The 22331-nt window shown below is 46.4% G+C and overlaps 1 protein-coding gene across 2 annotated transcripts in view; it reads right to left on the minus strand.

Moving 5' to 3' along the window:
* Positions 1 to 13334: 13334 nt before the first annotated feature.
* The window catches only part of LOC135905221 (monocarboxylate transporter 13-like), a 40437-nt gene continuing 31440 nt past the window's right edge, over positions 13335 to 22331 (minus strand). The window contains exon 9 of one of the 2 annotated variants that reach the window (XR_010565376.1): positions 13335 to 13821. The gene's annotated coding sequence lies outside the window, so the exon portion shown is untranslated. Of the gene's footprint in view, positions 13822 to 18552; positions 21339 to 22331 lie in introns of those variants that run through there. The other variant, XR_010565384.2, reaches the window with a different exon arrangement.

The raw sequence follows: 22331 nt of genomic DNA on the forward strand, positions 1-22331 counted from the left end.
AAGTTACCGAGGTGTTAGTAGGTAGGAAGAAATCTAATTGTCTGCTCCTGTAGCGGGAACCGTGATAAGGGATTAAAAGTGTCGAGAGGGAGCTTGCCGGTGCCTCGACGCTTCTCTTAGTTAGGCAAAATAAAAACAAAGTAAATAGAGCAAATAAAAAACAGTTTCGTCAACTTGCAGTGTGATTCAAGTCTCCAAGTATAAGTGAATGGAGTTCAGACTAGTGACATTTACGAATAGTTAGTTCTTTTCTGCTGTTTCTGTTTTCTTTTGACCACGTGGACAGCTTTTTCTTCGTTTTCATGTGAGCTGCTTTGTTGCTTCTTTGTGCGAGTGAGCGCACCTGCAGTGCTGTGTTTTCGTTGGTTCTGTTTCTGTCGACATTCTGCTACGTTGTTTACGTCACTTTGCCACATGTCGGTGCGTCGATAATCAACTGCGAAAACATTTCTTTGGTCCCTTTGCAAACAAAAGGGTGGGGGAGGTTTCTTGCAATTGAGAAAGCGCGAAGTCCTTAAGTAAGGATTTATTGCTTGCAAGGACAAGCATTTGGCACAGCGCTGGACATAGCGAACAATCGCGTTTAAGAGCGTGGTTGCGACCAGCCTTTATAGGGGCCAAGCCTATGAAAGTGCTGCTCTGCTATTTAAGCATAACTACGTTATCTGGGCGATTGCGAACCGCGTGCCCTGGCGTATGGCCATGTTAGGTCAGCTTTCTGGTTTTCGTATTACCCTGCATAATAAAGCGATGGTTTGATTGCCTAACCTGCACCCCCACTTTTCTCGCTACTCGGCGAGTTTCCCGCCGTATAGGCTTAACACGAGGCAAGGGAGAAAAGAGAGGTCTTGCACAATGCGAGGGAAACCTTCTTTCACTCTACAACTAACTATACACAAGCTCGTTAACTACCAGACTAAACCTTTTGCTCCTGGATAAGTTCGCCCACCAGCGAATGCTCGGTGCACATGTGTGGTCTTCAAACTTTTGCACTGAACAGCCGCGATGGCTAAGTGGGTCGGCGTTGCGCTGATAATCCGGTGTACGCGGTATCGAAATGGCGGCCGCATATCGGTGGGAGCGAAATGCACAAACGCCCGTGTACCGTGCATTTGGTGGAGGTTAAAGAAGATTCCAATGTGTCAAAATCAATATGAAGTCCACCACGGTGTGCCTCATAATCAGATCGTGCTTATAGCACCCAAAACCCCAAAATTTGGTTTTATTGAAGCTCTGCACTCATAACATTACAACAACTACTACAAAGAAAAAAAAGCGCCACAAATATTAGCCTGTCGCGAACTTTTGAATTTCTACGTCCCTGAAGACGGCTGACAACTGATGCCTTACGCTTGAATGAGGGAGCTATCCTATTAAAAGAGACGGTGATTAGCGAATTTATTAGACGTGGAAGAAATACTAATAGCGACTAACGTAAGAAACTGCAAACAAAAGGGCACGGCTTATTGAGCACCTACCATGCTCTCTGGTTTTTCATGCCCGCTGGTTACTTTGTCGGGGAACACAACACTTCACAATGCCCCGATGAATGACAGTTTCTGACTTGCAGTTATTACTGAGCTAGTAGAATAAAATAAGACTGCGTTTTTTGCGCCGTCATTGCGGGGCGGTAACGCCACCCTGCGACAAGTTCCTTCCTTTTCGTTTTTATCTACTAAACGCAGATGCAATCTTTTTGACGTTGTACTGATGCATGCAATGTCAGTACTTAGCACTACACTACACAACTATGCGTTCAAAAAGAAAGAAAGAAAGAACGAAAGAAAGGAAAGAGATGCTATGAAGTCCCAGCGAGAGAGCTCCAGAAGCCTACCAAAGAAAGAGAATAAAGCATAGCCTTCGACTGCGTGAAATTTCCACGATCCCCAGACAGAGCATAATTAAAGTTTCGACATTTACAGGGAAGCACATATAAACGAGGAATAAAGCGATCCTTATTCTTAACCGCAATCGAGTTGTCCCGTTGGGGGCGGGAAGCGGCTGCGCTTTACCAGTGCTGCCTGCTTGATCATTCAGTGACGCGTTTTCCTACGTGCGCAGAACCTGAAACCGCGCGGCTCGAACCCAGTTTCAATTTCTAATTGGAACCTGTCAGGGTCCAGATAGTCTTAATCCGCGTGCTACTAGCGCTTCGAAGAGGCTGCTTCGCCTCCGCGCCCCCCCCCGCCCTCCCCCTCCTTCTTTTTATTTCTTCCTTCATCTCCCCGCTTCCCGCCTCCCGTCGGCACCTATAATGGAGAAACTTATCTGCCATGAAATTTTAGACCATTATTTTGAACTTACTCGTGTTACCAAATATCCAATCTGCTATACTGCTTTTGTTCTCATTTAGACTAAGCGTGACTAGATTATCGTTTTTTACTGTCTTTCCTTTTTTTTCCCCATTTCCCACTTTCTTCGCCAGTCTGATCGGCTCGAAACTTTACTGCTCTTACCCTTTTCCCGTGAAACCCTATTCGAAACTCGAAGACTGATACGGCAGCGTTGCGCCACTTGCGCTGTTCATCGCATATTTAGCGCTCATTCAGGTTCGGAACACATAATCTTGGAGTTCTTCTAAATGCAGGCACCGTTCGACTTCTTTTTCAACTGCCTTTGGAGGTAATACATTTGTCCGCGCTCGCAGCCGTCAAGGGCGTGACTATGTGGAAAGGTGAGAATAGGAGAGGAAAGAGATGGAAATATAAAAAGAAGATTAATGGAGGATGTCATGGTATGGACGTCTCTCTTTTTTTTTAGCTTTTTCTTACGAGAAAAGACGGGGGAAATAATCATGCATTGTTTCTCCGGCAATTATCGTAAGTGCAGCTGCGTTTATAAATGGTAGAAACTATTAAGCAGGAGAAAGAAAGTATGCAATCCTCGCCCATGAACCCGCACTATGTATTGGAGCCGCATTCTAGAACTAATAAGGCCACCCACGCAATGCAACTGCAGGGCTTATACGGTTCGACCGCTTACCCTAACCCAGCGGAACGTTGACTAAACTGTCTGGCGTTGTCTGACTAACGTCTGCATCATGCGGGCTTATAGATGTCCTATTTTTCCTTTGGTGGATGTAACTTTGAACAGCGCGTTGTGAACGTTAGGACAAAGTAGGATCGCCAGTTGTACTAACCTTTGCTCTGGCTATAAATGAAGCTGAGAGAAACTGCATCGGATAGCAATGGCAGCTCGATTTGCTGCTCCGCACACAACGCACAGTAAAGGCGCGCCCAATCAGTCCATTGGCATTGTTGATTCCTATGGGTGCACAGTTAGACAGCAGGAACGTTGCCAGGAGCACGCATGCCACTCACGAGGCTTAATTATCCTACATGTTGTTTTACCCTTACCCGCTTGCGACTGCTGATTTATATAAGCCGGCTGCAACTACTGAACAAACATAACTGCGACACTAATTACAAGCACAGCGCTTCTTTGGTCTTTTCGGTGGATCGCGCCCTTTGTCTGAAGGGGCACAACCAACATATATAAACAAGACCTTCGCTGAAGTGACAACCAGGCGTTTCTCTCTGTGTGCAGTGATTAAGACTTGATCCTGCATTGCGACTTCGCCTACTCGCTCATCGCACTACTATAAAACCAGGGTGTCGAAGCGAACCGGAGCTGAACCGAAGACCGGAGCTGAGCAGTTACATTCAGCTGAACCAGAACCGAACGAACTCATTCCTTTTCCACCATCGTAGAAGTGAACCCGAACCGCAATTTACTGAAGAAACCGTTCCAAGCAGGTAGGACGAACCATTTATAAGGCCCGGTGGAACAGTGTTGCTATAGTCGTTTTGTCTCTAGATTTAGCGACTTACGTGCATGTTTACTAGCGCAATTTTCTATTAGGTGACAGGCGACATATTTTAGCGACGCGACACAACAGTCGGCGACGTTTTAGCGGTTGTGAAAGTAGGAAAGCTTTGAAAATCACTTTCTAAAATGCACCTTCTTATTAAGATATCAACGTGTAAGCAGCAAAAATTAACTTTACGACGGGTGGGCTCTGTATCCATGATGAAAGAACAGTTGCTTCGCGCCAGTGCCGTTCACACTGTGCTTCACATCATGGTGGCCTTCACACGATTCACATTGTGCTGGTAAAATGTGTGCTCTTTTGTTTTAATTCTTTACAAAAGCGATTTCAATGGGTCTTAGCGGTGCGGGTTCCGCAAAATCGCTAAATACGTTCGAGTGGTGGATAATTGCGAGTGTAGCAGTGAATGTGTTTCCCAAAGTGTATTGCGCGATCTATCTATCTATCTATCTATCTATCTATCTATCTATCTATCTATCTATCTATCTATCTATCTATCTATCTATCTATCTATCTATCTATCTATCTATCTATCTATCTATCTATCTATCTATCTATCTATCTATCTATCTATCTATCTATCTATCTATCTATCTATCTATCTATCTATCTATCTATCTATCTATCTATCTATCTATCTATCTATCTATCTATCTATCTATCTATCTATCTATCTATCTATCTATCTATCTATCTATCTATCTATCTATCTATCTATCTATCTGCTCGTCCGTACGTTAGTACGCGGGCTCGTGTGTGTGCGCGCACGCATCAGGAACATTTCTTATATTATGTGCAGCAAAGTATCGAAAAAAAAATGAGTTTCTTCACAAAGCTAGTCATGAGGTGGTTCCTTTCCACCAGCTAAGTTTCGCGGCTGGCGATGTCAAAGCAAACATAATGAGGACTGACGTCGAGGAAGCGATAATCGAGAAAGGGAGTATGATGCCACCACCCTGCTAGTCCCTGCTATTCGATTCGAACTAATTTATCGAATTAACTTTTCGAAGTTGTTGAATATTCGTTTCTTTCTAATATATATATTTATTTATTTCTCAGTACATTACAGGCCTTAAGGGGAGCATTGAGTAAGGTGGGCGGGGTTGAACAAATGACAACAGAAAACCGATACATGAGAGCTAAAAATGTGAGAGATAAAAGTGTTTACGATGGCAAAGTGCTTGCAAGACAGTGTTACTAATAAAAAAAACGCTAAAGCAATACAAATAGTTGTCAGGAGAGGAATGAAACGTACAGTTCACGTTAACATAAAAAGCGGTGTATTACTTGCGCAAAATAACGCACATAGCTCAAGCACATAAAACAAACAAAACTGACACAACAAATTGAAAAAAGAAAGAAGAGAGAGAAACATGGAACATATATGACACGAATTATATGACGTGACATATGTACAGATGAATACACTTGTTATGATGAAAACCGCGGGTCCCGTAGTTGTCTGAATAGCTCACTTTCGGGTATCCTATATACAAATTTAATCAACTTTGTTATTTGGCCAGCCTCACCTTGTTTGCATCTCTGCAAAACAATATGCGGTGGCGTAGTATCACACTTCTCTCTTTCAGCACTATGTGCACTTGGTAAGAACCTTTTTTCTCTCTCTCTTTGTTAACAGCATTCAATATGTTACGGCTTGTTAGACGGCGCTGGCTGCTCTTCTTCCTTTATTTCATAAATGTGTAAATTCTGGTTCCCTTGTTTCATTAACTTAATGGTTTAGTTACCATGGTTCTTCAGATAAACCAAGGTAGTTCTTTTTTCAATTGCGAGTTCTTTAGTGGTCCGAACGTGTAATTGTGAACAGTAGCACATGCATTTTCCATTGTGTGAAATATTGATTATCTTTTTTTTTTCATCTTTAACTAAACGGACTCCGCGTAAACCTCACATATGTCATGTTGATTTATAGATGAAAGTATATTCGACATTCAATTCAATATTCAGCGGTCGTTTCTTTCTCGAATATTCTTATTCGGTATGTTTCAGAAATTTTGCTATTCGAACAATGATAGTCTTAATAATAGTAGAACAGCGGGAGACAAGCTGCAATACGCACGCTTATTTCTTTGACATCCACTCCTTAATCCACTCAATCATCAGAAACCAAAGAGGACATGCCTACTCAGAGATGGATGCCGAGATCGCAACGAACTGTCGACTGGTGTAATTGAGCATCAAGCATTTTTTTTTTTTTTTTTGCTATCACTGAAGCTCGGAGCTGATGTAGGGCCTATTTCAATCTTCTTAAACGTTTCAACGTCTACTTTGTCCAACGTCAGACACAACCCATCTCCCAATTTAAGGAAGCACGTGTCTTCCGTTTTCTTACGCTTTCATTGGGCTGGAACATCTTTTTCCCGTTTCGTCCTTCACTGAAATGTTACAAACGTCCTTTACACTTCTACGCAGAGACGCCCTGCTATGCAGCCTACACTAACCGTTTTATGACACGAACGCTCAGCATCAACCTGGACGCTTTCGCCGGCGTGACCCGTCATCGGGAATTTCTTTTTCATCAGTCTCAGTTCCGCTCGCTTCCCCCCCGTTGGCCGACCATAACTGCCACGAATCCTTCCAGCTGGACTACGTCGTCATAAACCTCGCTCGGAGACCTTCGTTCGGGGGATCACCTTCCAAGTTACGACGTAGGAGGCCACTTCCTTGATTTCTTTCGCAATGTGGCTATTCTGGGGCAAGCACTCCTCGTATAGCTAATTGCAGAAAAAAAAGGGAAAGAGAGAAACATTTTTACTTTTGCCTGCCTAGAAAAGCAATACATCGTAGCTTCGAGAACATGTTCGCGACAGTCTCCCGAGCTGCCTACGTCTACCACTACTTTCCTTGTTTACCTGACATTTTTCAACCCTCCCACCGTTTCTTTGTGCTCGCGTCATCCGCGACATTCCCTCGGACCCTTTGTGTCCTCCGCACGCAACGTCGCCGGTATCGCGCCGTCCCAGGAGGAGAGGGTCCGCGTCTCCTGCGAGCCGTCGCTACATAGATAAGCAGCGTTCCCGTGTATAGGCCGCAGCTCACGGCGTCCAATCGAGGTTGCGTGCGCGGTGCTTGGCGGTCGTCCTCTCTCCTCGTTCGTCTCTCTCCCAGCGTGGCCCGGGTCGTAACTCGGCAGCAACAAGCGTGCCCGGGGGCCCTTTACGCAACTGCACGGCCATCCCGAAGCGCAGTATCGTCCTTGGTCGGCGCGCGCGGACGGATATATACGCTTTCCTCGGCCGCCCACGGCGGCGGGCGCGCGCGCGCGTTGTCGTTCTTTTGTACGCGGCTCGAACGTCAGGTTCAATAGAGCCCCACGCGAGCCGAGGAGGTGAGACGCGGGCCGCTCTTATTCTTTCTTCCATCAAGCCCGCGCTCCTCCGGTCACGCTGACGGCGGCTCTCGCCCCATATAAGCGGGCGAGCGAACGGTGCGGCCCCCGAGTACCATCGGCTCGTTACTCTTCGTTTATACTATACGTCTCTGTGCTTTATTTATGGCCTAGGCACGCGAGCTGCCGGGAAATAGGCTGCTTATTGCCCGCCATAATAAACTCCGTAAACCGGGCCTCGCGCGGACCTGCGGGGAGCCCGATCCGAGCTATTCCCATCGATGGCCGCTGCTTTCTAAAACCGGTTCGGAGTTAGCTCGACTGAACTGAGTTGAAAAATGGCGCGGATAGTTCTTTTTCCAACAGTCACGGGCACGGGCCTGCCTTATTCCACGTCGACAACTTGATGAAAGAAAAGAAACTAAGGGGAGAAAAATACGGACACCACAGCGCTTTAGTTTCATCCGTTTCTTCTTTATTAGCTTCCGGAGCGCGCATTGAATCGTGTGACAGCGCGAGCAAAGGAGCCAGGCACTAGTAAAAAACTAGATTTTCTTTTCCAATACAATGCGATGGAACTTGCCAGCAGATAACCACCCCACGAACCACGCCTACCGCTTCCCTTACACGTCCTTCAACCGTCATGTGGATACTAGAAATGTGTAAAAGCCGTCGAGACAGCGAGAAGAACCGGCATCGTCCTCTCGTTGCCCAAGTTCTTCGAATTCGTGCATTTCCACGTGTACATGAATGTGAATGTATAGCGTATCGCACTTATTTGCGCAATGCGATTAATACGTGCATATACTGCGCGAAAGGGTGTTCTCGTGGCGCACAATACTTCGTCCGAGACAAGCCGAGACCTACTCCCGGTGAGCGCGCTTCATCGTTGAGCACTCACGACCACAGCCGACAGCCATATTACTTTTCCCCTCACGGTGCGACACGCTACGCGCATCAATGCGATTCGTCTTCCTTTATTGCATTATACCACCTTTTACATGAACGCAACACGCTAGAATTGAGATTCGATGCGCCACTGTCGCATCCACGTAAACGTGGCTTATACGAGGATGGACCGAGTCGACGAAACCGAGGAGATCGATCACAAACAAATCACAGCAACCGAGGGCTCCGAACGAGATTTCGCACTTGTACTTAATGGTTAAAGCCTTTGAGGCATTTTCTGGCATATCATAGAAAAAAAATGCAGTCTCTTCTCTGAGTTGCTTAACGAATTTCAGCCGCGTCATTTGTGACGACTATCGCTTAGTGACTTTTTAGTTCCTCAAGGCCCATCTTCAAATTGCCACTAGGTCTAAAAAGTTGCTGCGGAATTCTCTTTAGCCATGAAACTCGACTGTTTTCTGTAGTGTTCCTACGTAGTCTGCGCGTGATGTGATGCATCATGCTTTCCCCTCTTCTCTATCTGTCTCGCTTTTCTTCTGAAGTTATACTCAATCCTATACTCAAAGCAGCTATGCTTGTTATTCCTTTCAGGAGAAAATTGTTAGCTTGTTTTGTTTTTTCTCTTTGCGTGGCGTTTGTGTGTTTATGGAACAACAACAACTACAATAATAATAATAATAATAATAATAATAATAATAATAATAATAATAATAATAATAATAATAATAATAATAATAATAATAAAGTGACTCCTGCGCCCCAGACACTTGTCCTTAGACGGATCAAAACTGCCTTTGGTTATGAGATCCGCCACATTGGCTGTTGCACATTGCGGCGGATCCAGTTTTACGACAGACACAGCCGGAAGCGCATGAAAGCCTGGCCACGTTATAAAGTAGCGCAGCTCATATTCTGATACTCTGCAGGGCTGCTCCCCACAAAGCGGGGGAGAGAACACACAGGATGCGGGAGATGCCGGCGAGCGCACACTTGCGAGGAAATCAGCCACGAACCGCTTCAGCGTGGTTCTCCGTGAGCCCATTTCGTAATGCCAGCTGTCGACGCGTTGGCTCAACCCAGCGTCTACGCTCACAGTGACGTGTTAGCAAATCCTGGCCGTCCGGCGTGCCCGCGACCGGGCCGGTGGGCTAGACCTGCCGGTCCCGACGTGGGACTAGCCGGGTGCGCGACGAGTTCGCGTCCTCGCCGGACCTGCAATAAAGTTTCTTCACTCACTCACTCACTCACTCACTCACTCACTCACCCACTCACTCACTCACTCAGTCACTCGCTCGCTCTCACTCACTCACTCACTCACTCACTCACTCACTCACTCACTCACTCACGCCCTCACTCACAGTCACGTGTTGTTCTTTTTACCGTCTTCCTCGAAGCAGAGTGCCAGTCTAGAAGGCTTCTTTCTTGCTGACTCTCTCTCTTTTTATTGGAGCCGAAAGCATTGTGAGGGGCACTCGCGGCTTCTCCTCTCGAGACCAACTTCACCGCCTTCAATTACACGGGGTGAAAATGTCTGGTTTGCACGCATTTCGTTTACATGCAGCACTTTAGCAATGCGCATTACTTGCAATGCTGTCTGTTGTGGTATAGACGGACTTTGTAAAACGTAGGAACGCAGGAACCTCATTGCCACTACTCAGAGAAACCTGGGCCCTACGTTGGCAGATACGAGAATCCTCCCGCCCTGCCACACGTCTCGGCATCAGGGGCTACTATCCCTTTCACAAGTTGGAGTGAGGCGAGGGTAGAAAGAGTGTTTTCAGGAGAACGGCTGCAACACACTTATCTTGAAAAAGAAATACTGTAAGTAAACCGCACGCATAAGTCAAATTGATGCTTCTATGAAAAATTCGCGCAAAGTTGAGCTTCTAACATCGGCTCCCAGTTGACTTCGGAAAGCTGGAAACGCAGCCATCAGTTGCGCAACACGGAATATGTTTCATTCTGCCTTTATAAAAACATTCTCATGTTCAATAAAATAAAAACCAAGCGCGAAGCCCTGTATAAAGGACGCAAGTGATATGAAAGGTCGTAATAAGCAAACTCGCCGATACCAATCACGCTGACAGTCTATCACCATGAGCGGGACGGGAATTTTGACTTTACGCATGGCTAAAGGTAAAAAAGCAAGCCAAACGAGCAACACTTCAGCTGAAACGCGTGTCGTGTATTAATCTTGTCATCTGTCTAGGGCTCTTTTCTCCGCTTTTTCTGCAAGCAAAGGCACTCTCTCTTAAAGGAAGGAATCTCCGAACGTTCTGTACACAAAGGAAAAAAAAAGATAAATCGAAGTACTCAAGCGCTAAAATAAAAGCGCACACAAAACCAGTAACCAGAGTTTTGTCACCGTGTGCCGCAATTTCCGCGATAAGATTTGGTCGTATGTCGGTATCGTGTGCGCACACCTTATAGTTACGTTGCCTACGTAGTGATGTGTGTTGTCCTCTGGCTCCCGAAGATTGTCACTTGCTGCTGCTTGCAAATGGAAATTTCGAATTTGGCTTGGTGACGAATTTTTACAAATGCGCATGTCACCGTGACCTGCGAGCCATGCGGTGTGTTAGCCGCACACGGTAGTTAATGAAGGTTCCAACGAATTCTTATTTTCACTAACTAACGAGGGTGCAGAAATTATACTTCGTTCAACCGGGTAAGGGGGCTCTACACAGGAAGCCAGCCACCTACAAAGAGGGACAACCTTACTGCACACGGAACCACAGTTCGAGTCTGCAGCTGGAAGGGACGTGTAATCGTCGGCCAGGCCTGTGGAAGTCTAAGCTGTTCGGGCAGTGTCTTCATGATCTGTAAGAAAGAGTCCGCCTAACCCTTCTTCAGGGTCGCAAGTCTATGTATTACCAGTATGCGATCAACGAGAAGAAAGGGGATTAACCGAGGGGCCCGATTTTCATTAGTCATATCATAAGAAGCCAACAAACATTGACACCAAGGACAACATAGGGGAAATTACTTGTGCTTAATAAATGAAACAAAGAACCGATAAATTAATGGAAATTAAGTTAGATGAGAAAACAACTTGCCGCAGGTGGGAACCAAACCCACAACCTTCGCATTTCGCGTGCGATGCTCTACCAATTGAGCTACAGCGGCGCCGTTTCCCCATCCACTTTCTTGGGTATTTATGTGCCCTAGTAGAACCCTGGGAGTGTTAGGCAGCGCCACCACTCACAGACCTTGACGGCGGACGTGGAACGTCATTTTTGCCGCAGGTGTCACGAGAACGTGATCTTTTGGGTGAAGGCAACTGGTCAATAAACCTACACATGCTACCTGAAGGCATCAATGGTGCCGGATTTTAGAGCCTCGTTACGTAATAAACAAGAAGAAAGGGGGTTAACCGAGGGAACCGATTTTTATTAGTCATATCATAAGAAGCCAACAAACATTGACACCAAGGACAACATAGGGGAAATTACTTACTTGTGCTTAATAAATGAAATAAAGAAACGATAAATTAATGGAAATTAAGGTGGATGAGAAAACAACTTGCCGCAGGTAGGAACCGAACCCACAACCTTAGCATTTCGCGAAGGTTGTGGGTTCAACCGGCAACATTGATGCCTTCAGGTAGCACGTGTGGGTTTATTGACCAGTTGCCTTCACCCAAAAAATCACATTCTCGTGACGCCTGCGGCAAAAAGGACGTCCCACGTGCGCCTTCAATGTCTGTGAGTGGTGGCGCTGGCTAACACTCCCAGGGTTCTACTAGGGCACATAAATACCCAAGAAAATGATTGGGGAAATGGCGCCGCTGTAGCTGAATTGGCAGAGCATCGCACGCGAAATGCGAAGGTTGTGGGTTCGGTTCCCACCTGCGGCAAGAAGGCAGTCCTGCAACCTGTGCAGTTTGCTTTACGTCTTGGCAACTTCAATCATGTGCTCACAAACACCACACTTCTACTATGGATTTTATCGCGTTTCAACAACTCCACCGTTCTTGTGTCTTCGCCTGCCACTTGGACTCTACCGTTGCGAAACAACTTTATTGTGTCCCATGTGATTGGGTGTCACATTTACGAGTGCCTCTTCATTTCTTAATAGGAATGGCCAACAGTGCGGCATACAGTTTGTATGGGCGTGACGAAACAATGGCGCACCTTCTGTACCACTGCACTTTTTTCGAACCTCAACAATGTGCTCTGCAGCTTGTCTCAGCCACTTGGACGACAGACCATCTCATATCAGTGGAAATTGGCCTTGTCACTCTTACCTTTTCAAGGCCACAGAATCCCTATTGCACTTCTAGAAGGCGGTTAGACTCTACAAACGCTTGTGTCGGTTAGCGCACATTCCTCTGCGAGTCTATTCACAATGACTGTCTCTTTATTATATTTTTCATCTTTCCATATTCTTATCTATTCCCCCTCCCCAACTGTAGCGTAGCACGTGCTATGGGCACGTGCTTCGTTAACCTCCTTGCGTTTTCCTCGTCGTTCCTCTCTCTTTTTCGGGCGTCAAGATGACGGTGATCAGACAACTCAGCGTATCCTAATGGAATGTGGAAGTATTCACCCAGTGAGACCCGTAGGTGATGTATGCTTTCCACAAGCGCTTCCATTTAAAATGTGCAGAAGCACCAACCGATCAGCAGTCTAGAAAAGCAAGAGACGTTTAGAGAATTGGTGTAAAAGAATGCCGCGAATTAAGAGATTGATATGACCACCTTCGCAGATTAGATAACCATTGGACCATTAGGGTGACAAAATGGGTGCCAAGAGAAGCGAAGTGTAGCAGAGGACGACAGAAGACTAGGTGGTGCGACGAAATCAGGAAAGTTGCGGGTGCTAAATAGTTGGAATCGGCTGGCGCAGGACAGGGGTAATTGGAGATCGCGGGCAGAGGCCTTCGTCCTGCAGTGGACATAAAATAGGCTGATGATGATGATGATGACCACATTCGTTAGAGGCATAGGCAGATAAAACAGTTTTGAAAAAGAAAAAAGAAGATTAAGGATATGTATACGAAAATGATAGAATGAAAAACATCTATAGCGCATCTGAATAACTCAAACAGGCTAGATGACTACTGGTCACCACCGCGCTTCAAAAGGGATGCCAATAAAGTCTCATCATCATAACTGATTCATGGAGGAGGGTCGAGTGAAGGAAAGTACAGAATATGGGGTGACAAAAGTAAAAACTAGCTTTAACAACCAACTAAGCCGTTGGATGTAGGAAGTTACAATTGAACAAACACAACCTTTGTCGGAGCTAGGCTTTACCAGCAATTTTTATTGCAGTAATCACTTTCAAAAGAAAAATAGTAATGAAGTAGTGACGGCAAGCTGTCCAATCAGAGGGCTGCGCAAAAAGAAATTTTACTCTGCAGTAATGTTAAGGTAAGAGACAAACGCTTGTATCATCACGGGTACAATATAGCACGTTAGTTGTGTGAACAATGCCTGAATGAGGGGGCGTTGTAATGGAAAAGAAAGCGCATTATACGGATTCTCAAACACTGACTTAAATCCATAATAGAGGGTGTAAGCGTGCCTGAACGAGGACGTAGAAAGAAACAGACACAGAGACAGTGCTTAAAGGCTACTCCGACTAACATAGGAGACACAAACAATGCTACAAAGCAGCGCAAAGCAATTAGTGGGACAAAGGCTCCGAACACATATGCACGCGGGAACTCCTCCTTTCCGTTCGGACACGGTAGTGCTCCCCTTTCTTCCACGTAACTTCCCGTAAAGAACCTGAAAAGAAAAAACGATCCTTAAAAACATTTGAGGCTTCGCAGCGACCTAGATTAGGAGCGACAAAATCGCTTCTTGTTCTGTCGTCGCGTCGAGCTAAACGGTCCCTCGTCGTATTCTATTTTTCATTCTTCGACAAGCTTTTTTTCGCAGCCTTAGCGTGTCGACCCCAATCTTGCACTTCACGGACGCAGCCAGGTGCGTCGGCGTTTGCATGGCGTCCTTCTGTGCGATTCGCTTTGTCGTTGCTATTAAAGATCTCTCCTTTAGTCTGTACTACTGGGAGTTCGTAAACACGAGAGTGTTTGCTTTGCATGTGCATTCGCACTTTCGAGCCATGGCCGCCCATTCGTGGTAATTTTATGTGCAGCAAATTCGTCTTGGCTCCTACTTCACTATGCGGAAGCTTACGCACTCGCGCACAGGTATAAGCGAGCATTCGCATTTCGCGATCGTACGTGACTGGAAACTATACAGCTCTTGCTTATCTTGACGTTTCGAAAGAAAACTTTATTTCGGCAGACTAGTTGTTTCCAGGTAAAAGCAAGAACTTTCTTTCAGACATTATTTTTCATTAGTTACCGCTATTTTTGGTCTTTTGCTATGGAGTTATGAGCTTCGCATTCAGCAAATTTGCCCCCCTGTTTCACTTGCGCATCCCTCCTTACTTTTTCACGCAGAAAACTTTGAAAAGTTTGGACAAGCTAGTAAGATCTGTGCAGACTGTTTATTGTTCTAGTGTGTTGAACAGGCATAACGTAAAACTCACGCCAGTTGCTTGCGCGCGATGAGTAAAAAAAAATAACTCTTTAAAAACAAATACAACGAGCAGTGGAATGCACCACGTTTTGCTGACTTACAACTGCGTTTTATCTTGCCAAACTAAGCATAGTCACATTTGTGTTGCGCGTTCCCTGCCGAAATGTATTCTCTCTGTGGGAGTAAAGCTGTTGGAAGTCGGCAGATGTAACTTTAATTTCACAGTTTTTCGCTCGTCTTCACACAGCGTTTCTTGGTGGCAATGTTTCGCCCGCCATGAAAATATTCAGTTTCGCTCGTCCACCTTATTATTCCGGAAGGAAATTCTGCTCGCTCGGTACTTCTCGCCCGGCAGAATCTCCGCGTGGCAGCGCATGTGATTTAATTAGCTTGCGACTTGAACACCGTGCAGGGTTCCCTCAATGTTTTATTATTGTTTCATACTTCTGGGTGGTGCGCGGATGTACTTACAGATGACGTCGGGCACGTAAACAATAATCTTGCTACCTTCAGTTAATTTTGCAGGCGTTGCTATTGTTTTTTATCTTTCTTTCAACTATTACGGCGCATTTAGATGCTATGTTTTCTTAACCATCATTTTTTTCGCACTTCCTTCATTAGATTTATTTATTTATTTAATTATTTATTTATTTATATATTTATTTATTTATATATTTATTTATTTCCACGTACAGCAGCCCCGAAGGGCTATCGCAGGAGTGCGGAAATACAACAGATGGAAAAGCACAAAAAGAGCACTGTGCATCAATGATTAGTAATATGCAATAAAAATTCATCGAGTGGTAAAAATCTTGCGTAACCAGACAGAGCATTCTACAATTCTATAGAAAGGACAAAAAGAAACTGTTTTGATACGCATCAGTGTGATGGGGAAAAGTTGACATGTTCAACTCTTGGCGATGTCTGGTGGTTGTGGGTCTAGCGGGTGCGATGTATTTGCTAAGTAGGGAAAGTCGTGGGTAGTTAGTTGGGTATAAAGAAACTTCAAAGATTCACTTTGACGACGAGAAGAGAGACTGGTTAGTTGAAGGCTAATATGGGAAGCGGGTTTAAAATACCTGCCATAGCGACGGTAAATGAAGCGTACAGCATTCTCCTTTACATACTCAATTTTGTTGATGTCGGATATTTTGTGTTAATTCCGCACAACAGAGCCGTACTCCAGTATTAGACGAACTAGTGTTTTATAAGTCAGGAGTCGTTTGCTATGTGGAGCTGAATGTAATGTGCGTTGCAAGTAGCCTAGCGTTCTAAGCGCAAGTTTGCACGTGAGTTTGATGTGATGCGACCAAGATATATCCTGAGTCACTAGAATATCTAGATATTTATACTGTGAGAAATCTCTACATAGGGCAGCCATCATATGAGTAGGTAAACGGAGAATGGAAAGAACATTTGGTAAATGACGTAGATATAGTTTTCAGGAAGTTGATTTGCATCTACCAAGTCTCACACCATGATTGAAATGATGCAAATGAATCATTAAGGATTATGTGATCATGAGGACATATGGCTATCAGCTAGAGATCAGCCTGTAGGAAAGTTCAGCAGTTTTTGCCTATGGCATCGGTTGTTATCCTCAAAGTCGTCCTCGGCAGTGGTGGCACGCCAAGGCTATCAATAGGCGAATTATACAGTTATCAATAAGCTCTCTCCCTCTCCCATCACCATGATCACTCACGTTCCCAGTAAGGCAAGTACTACTCAGAGAAAGAGAGGGATAAGTGGAAGTCATGCAGGTTACTCAGGATTGAGCTTGGCTACCTTGAATTGAGGGACGGCAAAATGAGAGGAAAAGATACTAAATTTCATGCAGCTCTCTGAGCGTCTGCAATTGCCGCCTACGTACCCAAGCACATTTGGTACGACTGGAAGTGCCGACTTGCCTTTCCCACAGGAATGCAACACTGCTTTACCGCCGATGGCTTGTTGTGGCATTTAAGAACGCACGTTTTCTCCGTCTTGGAATGGTCGACACACCAACGTGGGGCAGTTTTGGGTCTAAATAAACTCTCAAAAGTATGTTGCACACTTGCACTAAATACGGCGTCCGGTGCATCTCTTTACAAACCGCATTAGGCCGACTGGACTCTAGAACGTTTTCTCAAACGTAAATGATTGGACCTTGGCCGCATCCCTCGATGGCGCAGGTATCTTTCCGAGTGGTACTGCAATTTTTGAAGGACGTCGACGCAGTATAACGAATTGTCCTCCTGTGCGTACTACCATGCGCGCGCAGTGACGACTCATCTCTCTCTCTTTTACTCTTTTTATTCTTCCTTTCCCTTACCCCCATTGTAGGGCAGCAAACCGGATTCCCGTCCGGTTGACCTCGCTACTTTTTCTCTTCTCGCGTTCTCGCTCCGGGCGCTGTTTCGCAAACGCTCACTCAGTCCGGTTGCTTCCAGAAATCGCAGCAGTGGTTTTGTGGCCTTCTGCAGCTGTGATATGCGAGACCATGGTCCCATAGACTTGTCCAACGTGAAGGATCTTCCGTCCAGCTCGCTCAGAGCAGCGTGGAAGGTAATCGTTTCATTTTCAGAGGGCGGGCAGTAGCACCGAAGGTGTTCTGCAGTTTCTTCGCCTTCAAGCTCACCATACACACCGTCGCAATCGCCATATTCACATTTTGAGCTCACCCATTCGGGCGCTCAAAATTTCAAACCTCCATCATCACTCTACTTCGCCCTATATAGTGCAGCCACCCACAGCACTTTCCATTCTTTGGCACCCACTCAACTAGGGACCACAGGCTGTCAGTCTCGCGCATTGTATTATCCCACCATTCCTATTCCCTACCGGCGCCGTGCGTGCAAATCTGTAATCCAGGATAGTGCATCAAACACAAATGCACTGGTGAAGATTATGACATTTATAACATGCCGCATACAAACTGAAACACTTCTGTTTAGAACTGTTTCGCAAGCTCAAATATTATGCGTAAAGTAGTGTATTAAAACGAGCGGGAAGGCCGACGGCTAGGGTGTTTACTCTCTGCGTCCGAATGCCGTCATGTAGCGGGTTCACTTCTTTCACTGTCTGTCCTTCACAGTATTTACACCAGGCACGTTCTTCAAGTGACTGGATAGGTGCTTCCATTTATGTTAGGCATGGCATAGTTGATGTTCTTATATCTGACCTGTCTGGAGAGTGTTCTCGTATGAGTCCCCATTCTGTAAAGTTAGAAATTGTGTAAAATTATTTAGCTGTAGTGGAACCACAAGGATTTACTTATTCTTACGACTCTGTCATGAACTTATTTATAAATGGACAGTGTCAATCGGCTCCTGAAGGCGATATATACTCTTTTTTTTCAGCTATATATATGCTGTCGTCTATCCACGTCTCATCTCTAATCTACATTGCCATCTTCTCACCTCTTAGCATTTGCATCTATAATTTTCCTTTTCGTATGCTGCCCTCCCCCTCCCCCAAAAATATACATTCACTCACTAACACTACAGCATGACTTTCGCAGTATGACGAGTATAGCTTATGAGCTTCCGCTTCTCTTCCCTAGATAAACTTTCCTTTTTTTCCATACTTTATTGGTCTCCAACTACTCGTTTCCCGTAACTTTTTTCGCGGCTTATGCTTCAAGCATTCTTTCGATATCTTCAACACCACAACTAGCCATTTAGCTCGCTCTGAATGGCACCACCGTTCCTCCAGCCTCGTCGACTATAGGCAGCGCAATGCCTCCACATCAGCAAGCTTCCTTGTTCTCACTTGTCACGTCTCTACGGCCGTTCCTGCACCACCGCCTCTCCAGCCCCGTTTCGAAACCTTTATTTGCGCTTCCTCTTATTGCTCACCGCGGTGGTCTGTCTCTTTTTCTCCGAATCCCAACATCGCTTCCCGTTTTGTGTTTTCATCGCGGTCGCTTACTCAGCAACGTGGCTGCACCCTCCCCCCCCCCCCCCCCCCTCCACCTCTCTGCTTCGTCGCCTTGTACGCAACCCACCGTCCTCTTACGCTAGTGGTGGCCGGAACAAGACGTATTCTCCGCGGCTATCATAAACACCGCGAACGAGTCGAGGAGAGACAGAAAAAAAGAAAATGAAAGACAATGCCGTCGCCGTCCCCTCAGCACACGTACAATACAGGGTAAGGCGTCACCGCGCATGAACAAGCGCGGGCATGCGTGTGCAATGCGGCAGTCACGAAATGTGCCGGGAAGAAAAAGGAACTAAACGCGGCAGGGAAAACGGGGAGGCTGAGTTAGCGCCACCCCCCCCCCCTTGCGTTTTTCTCCTGTCAGATAAAATACGCACTCAGCATCCCGAATCCATCGTGCTTTGCCACTACTTCAGCTCCCCCTTTATTTGCGGAAGAAGAACAAATAGAACAACATAGGGATGCTATAAGGGCGGAAAGGGGAAGGTAAAGCACGACTGTAGGAGGAGGCGGAGAAGGGTTGCGCTGCAATGCAGAAGAAGGTGAGCAGGATAGGCAACGGCACGCGCAGGGGAGAAAGAAAAAAAACGTGGATCGAAAAGGGTGGCACTATAGGCGGAGAGCATGGTCTGCGGAGGTGAAAAAGACGAGACGGGGAAGTAGGGATGACAAGAAGTAACGGCAGTGTCTGCTTTTTCTGGGCACGTATTCCGCTCGCCACATCCCCCTTCACGAGAGCCCGGTGTCGCGCACTTCTTTCAAGGTTTTCGAGATAAAAATAACGCACGCAGTGGGCGTCCCACCTACGATGACGGCACCCTTCGGTGTCCCGAAGAGAACGAGGTGCAATTTGTGTTGCGTGTTGTCGGCAACGCACAAACGACTGATGCGACCCCCTACCAGCACTGGCAGGTTCTCAAGAGCCTACTCCCACTGTCCTTACCCGCGAAGAATGCCTCAACTATTGTCCTACCCCACCCCTCGCTTTCTGCAGGTCTCCGAACCCAGGTAGCCGCATCCAGCTCTCTCTCCCTGACTGCTGTCCTGTTTGCCTCTTTCCTTCTGTTTTCTGTTCCTTTCCCGAAATCTGTACCACCAGCGCGTGGAGCAATCATCGTTTCACGACAGGCAACTTTGCCGGCGCGCGCGACGAATGTTTCCGCCTCAGTGTTCTTGTGCTTTGCATCTCTTCCTCTTCCCTCTCACACGACACACCCTTCCCCTGAAGCACCTTGCTTGTTCACGTCGTGAGATAAGCCTATTTGCTCACCTTACTTCCGCCTCCCAGCCACAATGGGCATTACGTGCGCCTATGCCGCGGAAACGTTGCTGGTTCGCGCTACATCCGCACCATTCCGGCGCCTCGCGTGGGCATTTCCCCTGTGGCGTGCGCACGCGTTTGTTACGGATCGTTACGCTAAATGCGCGTGTCCCTAATTCATGCAGTTGTTGCGATGTGGCACTGCAACACTGTAGCAAAGCAGGCAAAGTATAAACGTCCAAGCGGCACGCGCACTTATAGCCCCCCGCCGAGAGATAGACCTCAAATGACCGCAGCTGCAGCTATCGCTCTCTTTCCTGAATTCCTTGGAAGTTTCACCTTATAGTGCGGCTCTGTAGCTTGGTTATTTCAGAATATCTTTCCTGGCGACGCATGTCGCCACCCCTTCACTGCATCCCCCCCCCCTTTCAACTTAAACAAATTGTTCTCATTCTTCATATTGCAGCAACTCTTTGCTTTTTCCTTTATTTTTTTTTTATGCGAAAGCGCGAAATGGCCCATCGAACGAAAAAAAACCGGCGTCTGTCGTCTGGAGCAATGAAACAGCACCCGAACTCGCAACGCCATTAGCTGCGACGCCACGTGACGAGTTGCTCCTTGACAGAGCAGAGCGGGCAAAAGGGAACACCTGCTGCCGCAGCAACGCACCGAGAGTGGCGCGAGAGGAGACAGCATCGCCACGACGCCGCGTCACCCTCGCTCTCATTCTCACTCTCACTTTCACTCTCGGCACGAGCGCTCCTCGACGGAGCAGAGCGGTAGTAGGCCTGTGCGTACGCCTCCGGGATAGCACAAGGTCTGTGCACTACGATGCATGGCGTCATTCGGCATTGCTCGACTGGCATAGAATGTAACGGGAATGTTTCCGAGTAGGCCGCGGTGATTTTGGCATCAGCATTTTCGTCACGCCGTGCTTGACAGAGTAAATTTCCGTCCGAGTGGAATCATGTCATTAAACAGAGTGCACAGGAAAAGCCCCCTAGATAGCAGATAGCAAGGGGACGACTAGAAAACGTAACGAGGTTTGGTTCTCTGGCAAACCGCGCTAGAGAGGCAAATGAACAGCACGGGACTACAATGTGTAACGCCTGCCTTTGGGCTTGTTACTGATGCGGTTCAGTGCTTGACAAAACCAGAAGAGGCGTCACAGGTCTGGTGTACCATTTCCACTACTCGAATAGATGACTCTAGGTGACGGAGTGTCGTACGAGTTTGTTGGCTGCCATTTCTTTGCTTTGGAAACAATGAACCTGGGTGTCAGTCTACAGTGAGTAGGCTTCCGGCTCGAAGCTTATAATTAGCCCTGCGTTGCCTCTCATGAGGCCCTTTAGCAAGGGGTGTTCATTCGCGGAAGTATACCTGCTTGGTTTGACCTACTATAAGACTTCTGTTTTCTTAGAAACAATTTTGGAAAAAAAAACAGCGGCTTGAAGCATCTTCAAGATGCCCCCATAGCCTCGTTGATAGCCCACCAACAGCCAGCCATAGCAAACCAACAGCGTTCGCTCGCGCGATCATGCACGTGAGGCTCCTCGCAACTGGTTGCACATAGAAAAATCTGAAAAGAACAAAAATAAAAACTAATACAATGCAATAGCTACCGTATACAACACTGTGTTTGTTTCTAAGGATTCAAACGTGTTTCATTCAATACTGAGCCTATAAAAACAACAGTTGCACACAATTACAGTAAAAAAAGCATCGAACTCCAAATGCGAATGAAGCCACTGCAAGAAGTCTCTTTAGAGCCCCCACAGCGTTGACTGCTCTAGTATGGAACGGAGTATACTTGCGTAAATTCCGTGATGTCGCCTGCTAAATGTCAAACTAAGTACATCAAACAGAAGTCACGTGACAGCAACCTCAATTCGCTACACGCGAAACTGTTTTCGGGCACTAGAGTTAGGAACCGTATTCACGAAACTTACTACGCGTAATAGAACGTCCTAATTTTTTTTTTTTGCGAGGATAAATGCCTCAGGGCATACAAGGGTATGGGATGGGGGTGAACAAGGATGATTAAATGAATGAGAATAGATTTGCTGACCTAATGAAGTCCAAGAGGGATCGACCTAATTCGGTGGTGCGTGGGCTCCCACTGCGCACAATACATGATGGTCAACGCGGTTACGGGACGATCGTCACGACGATCACTAATCGCGAAGGGCGCCTAAGAAAGAGAACATGAGCTAGAAAATTTATCTGCGCTATGTAAAAACACATGTCTTGATGCCAATCTGTACTCCACCGTATTGTTCTCATGGGTTCAATTTAAGCTGATATACTTGTTTACGCAGCTACAACGAACAAAAAATGCTATTTTTGGCGATGTACTGCATGAATGAAAATAGTTATCCCTGAAGTTTAGCGTCGCCGAGCATGGTCACCGGGGTTAAGAGGGACGCCTAAGACCGTACTATACTTGCATGGATTTCATGGCGTTGCCTGATAAGCATGAAACATAGTATAATAAACAGAGGCCCCGTGACAGGGACTTCCATTCGCTGCCCGTGCAGCAGTGCTCCTAATACATGGGCTCTCTAAAGCACAT

This window comes from Dermacentor albipictus, chromosome 1 (assembly GCF_038994185.2).
Source record: "Dermacentor albipictus isolate Rhodes 1998 colony chromosome 1, USDA_Dalb.pri_finalv2, whole genome shotgun sequence".
Lineage (NCBI taxonomy): Eukaryota > Metazoa > Arthropoda > Arachnida > Ixodida > Ixodidae > Dermacentor > Dermacentor albipictus.